At 36.8% G+C, this 7,872-nt stretch overlaps 1 long non-coding RNA gene across 1 annotated transcript in view; it reads right to left on the reverse strand.

The window, feature by feature from the left end:
* LOC116787495 overlaps window positions 1-7,676 on the reverse strand; it is a 127,770-nt gene extending 120,094 nt beyond the window's left edge. The window contains exons 1-2 of the long non-coding RNA XR_004357312.1: window positions 7,529-7,676; window positions 3,117-3,161 (exon numbers count right to left, since the gene is read on the reverse strand). This is a non-coding gene — a long non-coding RNA (uncharacterized LOC116787495). The remainder of the gene's footprint in view (window positions 1-3,116; window positions 3,162-7,528) is intronic.
* Between the last annotated feature and the right edge of the window lie 196 nt (window positions 7,677-7,872).

The following is a 7,872-nucleotide window of genomic DNA, read 5'->3' on the forward strand; positions in this document are numbered from 1 at the left end:
TAGAAAACATTTTTTTCTTCCAGGAAGGATTTGAAAGAGTTGGATTTGTTCCCAAACTCAGAAAGTAGGGAACTTTAATAAAACAATGGACAGATCAACTCTTACTGTGGTTCACCTTTAGAAGCAGTAACAGTGGAAAAGGTATTAATTTACAGCATACTTATCCTAAACACCACTCCCATCAATATTTTAACAGTCGTCATCAAAAGACCAGTAAAACCTGAGCCTCATTACACTGAAAGATGTGAAGCTGTTAACACACATCTCAACAAGAAGCTGAATTACAGAATCAACCACCCCCAGGCTTTGATTTGAAATTGCCTACATTTATTATCTCTCGGGACATAGTTCAGTAACCATTTACTCAGCTGCTATCGGGAATGAGCAGTAGTTACTATAAAGTAGTAACTAACGCCCAATATACTAACTTTGGGAGAAATTCCAGGAGGAAAACTTGATTTTATTCTGTATAACTGCATTTTTTTTATTTATCTTCCTAAAATTTGGGAAGTTGAAATTACTATTAAGGAATACTATATCACTAGTGAATGCTTCTCAAGACTACCTGCATACATATATTTGACTACTTTCATACTAGTTGTATGAGGGGAAAAAAACAAAATACAAAAAGGAAAAAGTTTCAACAGATACTTATCAAGATGTGCAATTTAAATAATTTACAATTAAATACATGTAAATATTTAATTAATTAACATAGACTGTTCAATAAAGAAAAGCACTCAGAGCACTGCTCAGAAAAACAACTAAAAGTTCCCTTTTTGACTTTTCCTGATTTGAAGCTTACTGAGTCTCAGTGACCATTCTGATGATCTTCCTCAAGTACAAATTCTATCTCACAGGCCCCGGAAAGCTTTCTGAAGACAGCTTGTCAAAAGAAAGACAATTCCTCAGTAAAACTTTCTTTTCTAGGGAAAAAAAAGAAATTGAAGGCATCCTGTCTAGCTCTAATAACATATTTTTGTTTGAATCCATCCCCCATAGAGATACCATTTGATTGTAGCCATACACAGAAAACATATTCCACCTGCACAGAAGCTGAGCAACAGAACCCAAAGCATATGGAAATCACTAGGCTTAAATACAGAGCCACCATAGTGATTTCCTACTGCTGTCAACATGTACATTTAAATGCAAATCTTCTGTTTGCCCACAGACTGTTCTTGCACGATTTCCTATGTGCAAATACAAAACAGGCACACATCTGTGCTTTTGACCTCAGCAGAGCCCTTAGGAATAGCTTAAATGCTACCTTCTGCTGGCCCTCTCAAAACTAGGAGGTTCAACTCTTAAATTGCAAACAGCTCCAATGCATATATTTAGTAACAGTAGAAGAACCACAGTCTGAAACAAAAGCACTGAAATAAAAGTGACAATACCAGGCCCCACTGTAATTTGGCTCCAAATCTAGTAATGCATTCGTTCACCATACACCCTCTTTAAAAACAGAGCAACGATCAGCTTACATGTGTGGATGTTTTCAAGTAGCCCATAATCAATCTTAAGAGTCTTGTAAAGGGTCATGAAGATGATAATGACTGTGATTAACAATTTGTGTGCTACCTATTATAAGTCTACTCCACCCATATCAACCTACAGATCTGTGATTATTTTAGAGGTATTTTCCAACCTAAATGATTCTATGATTTTATCATCTGCTCTTTTTTAAAGGTAGTTTCCAATAAGAAATATTAAACCTGACTAAATGCATAAGGTTCAAGAGCCAACATTTTGGAATGAAACCTTCACAGGAAAACAGTGGAGAGGGTTCAAGGTTTTTTATTGCCTTCTCTGCCACCACACCTTGCAGTAATCACTTTTTCCATTTACCTTTGAAATTCAACCAGACATAAGAGCAAAATTTAATCACTGTTTACTTCTCATGTGGAATTACCTTCAGTAATTATCTCAAATATTTCTTGGACTCATAGGTACACAAAATAGCTTACACTCCTGTTTAGCACAGTTCCTCATAAAGCGTAGCTTGGTCAAGTCTCCAGTGTTTCTGCCACAAATTACTATGTTTTTCTACAGTCAAAAAAGATGTGCATTATCATACAAACTCTTCTGCTAGATTTATGTAGTGTCATATCAGAAATAGATAGGCTCAAATAGTCAGTAACTTGGCTACACAAACATAACAAAATAAACATAATAAACAAATGACCTGTTCAGTGGAATCGAGTACCAAGACTAGCCAAGCAGACTTCCATTAGATTAAGAAAGAAGATTGCTTAAATGACATTCTATCCTTCTATTTTTCATGCATCTGAAAATAATACAATTTTTTCTATTAACCTGGCTTCTAAGAAGTAAGTTCTGCCAGAAAGAGCTGCATAGTTTTAAGGTAAGGCCACTATCAACTCTTTGCCTCAGCCCACTGCTGGAAAACATATTCCACAGCAGATTTAGCCAAACAGAACATGAACCTACCTCTTGGCAACTCGGTTCATGGTCCCATTTCCTCTGTACCTTAAACTAAGACTCTGGAGCAGCTGATATTTGTTACAGGCTTGCTGCTGCTCTGGGGGTGATATCTTAACTACAAGTAGACCTCCAAAACTATTTGAGTATTTTCTCAGCTTTGAGTCAGTGAAGTCCTATTTTTCCAAGAAGCCCAACTCCTCAAAACCCAGGCATATTTTGCCCTTTTTTATTCAGAAAACTGAACGAGGACCAATGAAGAACCTACTTCTACTACTACAATCATCACAGAGCCACACTTCTAATGTTCTTTGCACATAAAGCAGGATTTCACTGCAACCACTGGAAGGCATAACTTTACCATAAACAAGACTAGTAAGTCATATAGTCTCTCCAAACTACATCTACTAACACTAAAAATAGTCTACTACCAGAATTAAATCAAAACTTGAATAGTGTTACAGCAATGAATTTGTAACTAAGGAGGAGAAAATACTAAGGACCCAAATGTGAAATGCATATTTCACGGGAAGAATATTTATGAATATAAAACAATGGGAGATCCCATTGACAAAGCCCTACTCTAGAGGCTTAAAAGCTTAAACCTAAATTTAAGATTACATAATCTCAAAGAAAATCTGAAATACACAACACTGATCTTAATTCATACTTACTTATTTCATAAAGTCTCGACAAATCCTTTGGGTTTTATGTTGACTCTATGACAGAGATAAAAGAATTTTGCATTAGTTTAAAAAAATCTTCAGGTACTTTTGATGAAGTTGCGTATCATCAATATAGCTTTATTGTAGAAGCCAAATAATATATGCTCAACAGTTATGTAAAGTACTACTTTTTCTACCTTGCTAAAAGAAATTCAATTTTAAGCAAATCCAAACCAATCACAATTCACTGAACACAAAAATCACTAAAAAAACATGCAATTCTCTTAATATATAAAAATAAACATGCTCAGATGTCTACTTTCAAATGAACATAGCTTTTATTTAATTGATTTTCCCTTTTAATTAACAGGTGACTATTATTTATCCCCTTTTATAAGTATTTGATACTAAATCTTTACTGGCAGGGTCACTTTTACCAGACATCAAAGCAATGGTAACTTACTTTTAATAAAAGTCAAGACCATAAAGATGGATTGGCATACAGTAATAGTGCAATTGCATATGGATCATACATGTTGTTCAACGATAATAAACCGAAGGAAAAGATACTTGTTGGCAGCTGTAGCAGTGCTCTAGATTAACCTGAAAATTGGGGAGCCCTGTGGATGGTGAATGCAATCCTATCATAGTGAGCACGCACATTTATTCTCTTCAAAGCGCAGCTTACAAAAGATTCAGGTGAAAATGTGGCTCTAAGGGAAAAGACAACGTGGGACTTACTTTATAAAAGCTCCTTTACACAGAAGTACAATTTAGAAATATGTAAGAGTTCCATTTTTTCTCCCTGTGCAGTGTTTACCAGAAGAGAGTTCGTGCATGAATTGTCAAGCCTCTTGCATATTTTTTGGCACTTAAAAGTAATGCTGGCATTTTCATAACTGCTAAATCATTAGAAAGATGATATTTCAAGTCTGCAAGGAAGTTAGCTTGGTACTGTTCTCACTTGCATACTTACCTAGAGTAATATTTTTCCTGCCAAATAATATAAAATCTCAGAAGAATCACTACTCCCTTGGGTAGTAAATCACTTTAAATAAGAACTAACACAGTGAATCCTTATTTGTTCCCTAAACCAAATGTTCATCTATTCAAATACGTTTAAGATTTTTTTCTAGGTTTGGGAAAGGTGCTAACCAAGCTGGTTGTCAGGTTAACCTTTCCAACCTCAACACTACAGTTACTGCAAATTCTGCTGAAATGGTGACTGGGCCTATAGCTGCAGGCAGTCTTTCACCCAGCTACAATGCAGCATTAGAGGGATGTATTCTCAAGACACTGTTCACTTTTTGTCCTGGTTTAGCTGTTGAATACCAAAGAAATGTTATAACTGTGACAGAACAAATGATCATCTAGAATAATTGTAACTAAAGACACTGGTTTCCCCAATATAAAGTAAATAACTTGATGTGCTATTTGCAGAGGTGAGAAAAAAATTTAAGTATCCATTCCTCTTCAGAGCAAATGTTAAGCAGAGGACTGAAAGTACCTCCAAAGGAAATATTTCTTTTTTATAAACCATCATAAACTAAGAGTGGAAAAGAAAGTCACATACAACTTGCCAGAACGTAGTTATTGAACACTCTGGTTTCTAATCTCAGCAATAATGTAGGTCAAGGGAACTGGAAAATCTAATTACTCTGTAAATTTTTAAACCTGTTTCTTTCTTCTCAAGGAAAAGAAAATTGTTCCCTCACATTTAAGCAGACTTCACTTTAAAGTGTAACTACAGCTAGGTGGAAAGCTATTTTTGCCTGAATGTAGAGGTTTTTGAACCTCCTTTAAAGTAACTTTGCATCCTGCATTGTACACTCAGCTCTGGTTCACACTCATACTCAAGGTATTATGAGTTACATCACAATTACTATAGCTAAAATTCAAAATCCAGAGACACTCTTCAAAAAAAACAAACCAAAACAAAACAAAGTCTCTGAATAAAATAGGTCTTTAGTACCACACTGTAGCAGTTCCTTTCAGTAATATATCCCATGAAATCATAATCTGATACCCAGTATTCATACACTGCATTAACAAAATACAAAGCAATGCATCATTACAGAACTATTATGAACACAAGTATCTGATAGCATTGTAAATATTATTCACTTATTAGTTGACTGTTTCACACAGTTAATGCTGACTTCAGTGTATACACAGACCATATAACTTAAACTTACAAGACAGAATAATTTTGAAAAATACAATCACCTTGAAGATTCAAGCCTCCTGATGACTCTAAAAACCAAGGACCATTTAAGAATCACACCTCCAAACAAAAAAAACAAAATAATTTTAGGCATTTACAATGAATCTCAACTTCTCTCTCCCAAAAAAGGAAAAAAAAAAAAACAAGAAAAAAAAAGGCTGCACCTCTCAAAACAAAATCCCTCAAAGTTGAAAATACAATAGGTCCTAACACTTCACTTCTTAGGATTCATCTATCATTATTTTTTTAATGTTTTTCCATATTCACAAAGTTCCACTTCTTCTATTCTGTTAAATAAGAGCCCAAGTACACACAGGTAGAAGTTGGGGCTTTCACAAAAACAAAGAAGGCCCCAATGAATTGACAAGCCATTGGAATTGTTATCGTGTTTGAGAATATGTGGACTAGAAACTGTAACTAAAGCCAGTCTACGAACTGGCCCATCTCACAAATCTCCATCTTCCAGCTCTTACCTCTGAGCTACGTGACGAAAGTTTCACAACAGACAAATTTGTGTGTTGTGTTCGGATTTGGCAGTCAAATGTTTTGTTTGTTTTTGGGAGGTGGGAGGGGTGAGTTGTACAGAAGTGGAAAACCTGGTCTAAGGTAATCTGATCTTTGGACACTGCTCTCATTAAGTATAAATCCTACTTTTGAACTTACTCCAATTGCATAAGAGGTGAAGCCTCCCAAACAAACAAAACAAAACATAACAACAGCAAAAAGATAATTCAGAAAGATCTATATTGAACATTTAAAATAGGTTTATCTTAAAAGGTAAAGCCTGAAGCAGTAAGCTTAAGGAACAACCCAAAGTAAAATGAGCTCTATCATGGCCTATTATAAAAAGCAAGATTTTTTTTGCTATATGCATTTGATGAATGACATTTACTGTTTATAAAGATGTGTCTTTTAAACTACATGGGAATACAGCAAACCATACCACATCCCCTTTTCTGTATCATGGATGAATTTAAGAATCAAGTATCAAAACCATTCCTGAGCATTCTCAAAGCTTTCAGATATCAACACTGTAAACTTTAAACTAAAAATTTCAGACACTAATTAGATATTAGTGGTGCTTCCCTCACAACAATATCAATAAAAATAAATAAATAAATAGATTTATCCTGACTGAATAGATCCATTAAAGTGCTAAAATCATATGTAGCTTGAGAACTGACTCATGACAAGTAGTAATAAATGAGACTTGGATCTGCAGTGAATGAGGAGAAAAAAAAAGATATCTGCCAGCCCATCTGTAAAGTGGAAAAAGTGGCAGGGGCCTTCTTAAATAAATATGTTTATACAAGTGATTACTGTGTAAAAGCAAATTAAAAATTTAGTTTCTTAATCTTTGGGTGTTTGACTTTACAGCTTAATATAACTTCACCCAAAATAACGTCACTCAATAAAATTGTGCTTTCCTTTCTTCAACTTCTACTGTTCTTAAGCGTGACATTGGACTGAGTTATCACATTTAGTTCATGTACTGAAGAACAGAAGGTCCAAATTTCACTAAGAACCAGAGGAACTAATGATGATAAACCTATGTACTTCAATGAACCTATGCACTTCAATGCATGCCACAAACAGTATATAAAAGGTCTGACTTATTACAGATCAAAAAACTGTCAAAAAATAACCCTGGGATGAAAAAAACCAAGTAGGATAGAAGTTTAAAACACATTGGTCCACTCTAAAAGCACAAAAGAGCCTGCTAAACACCAGTAAGATTCAGATGAAGGAAGTTTATGAAACAGTTTGGATGGGTGATTTCTACAGTCACACATCACCACAATAAGGACACGCTACCTTCCATCTGCCAACACAACTGAGCAATCTTTCATGCACAAGCACTAAATTTGTTGAGGGCTACTTGAAGTTGACAGAAATCTGGGTGCATTGAAAAGAGTAGCATTTCCTTGTTTTGCTTTTGGATTCGGTTTCGTGGGATTTTTTTTTTTAATGACAATGAAAACACCAGGGCTTTCAGCGTGCCAGAAGATAATAAAGGTATGAGGACAGCAGATCTTTTCCTGGCTTGCTGGCAGCACTGGGAAAGCCTTTTGTCTATTCTCAGCTCCCAAACAGTATTAAACAAACAAAATAAAAAAGGCGTGAGCTGCCCGCTTTCCCAGCCTGCATACACCCTATCTTCTAAAAACACGTTATTCCCAAAAAGAATTTAACTTACACTGCCAAAGCTACACTCTTATTACGGCACTTGAGCCACGTGCATCCCCCCCGTACCGAGCAGATCCCCCCCGTACCGAGCAGGGAAAGCACACCTAGGCCAGGCTCGGTGCCACGGCAGCTGCCGGCACAGAACGCATCCGCCCCGCGCCCCGACAGCCGCGCCGGGCACGGGCTCGGGCCCCACGCAGCGCCCGCCCCGCGTAGCCCCGCCGCTGCCGAACCGCACCCGCCGTGACCGGGCCTCGCCTCCCGCCCCTCCCGCCCCTCCCGCCGCCGGCCCCGCCCGGCGCCTGCGCGGAGCGACGCGGCGGGCGCAGGAATGCGCGTTACGGTTAAATAGTG

This window comes from Chiroxiphia lanceolata, chromosome 5 (genome assembly GCF_009829145.1).
Source record: "Chiroxiphia lanceolata isolate bChiLan1 chromosome 5, bChiLan1.pri, whole genome shotgun sequence".
Taxonomy (NCBI): Eukaryota; Metazoa; Chordata; class Aves; order Passeriformes; family Pipridae; genus Chiroxiphia; species Chiroxiphia lanceolata.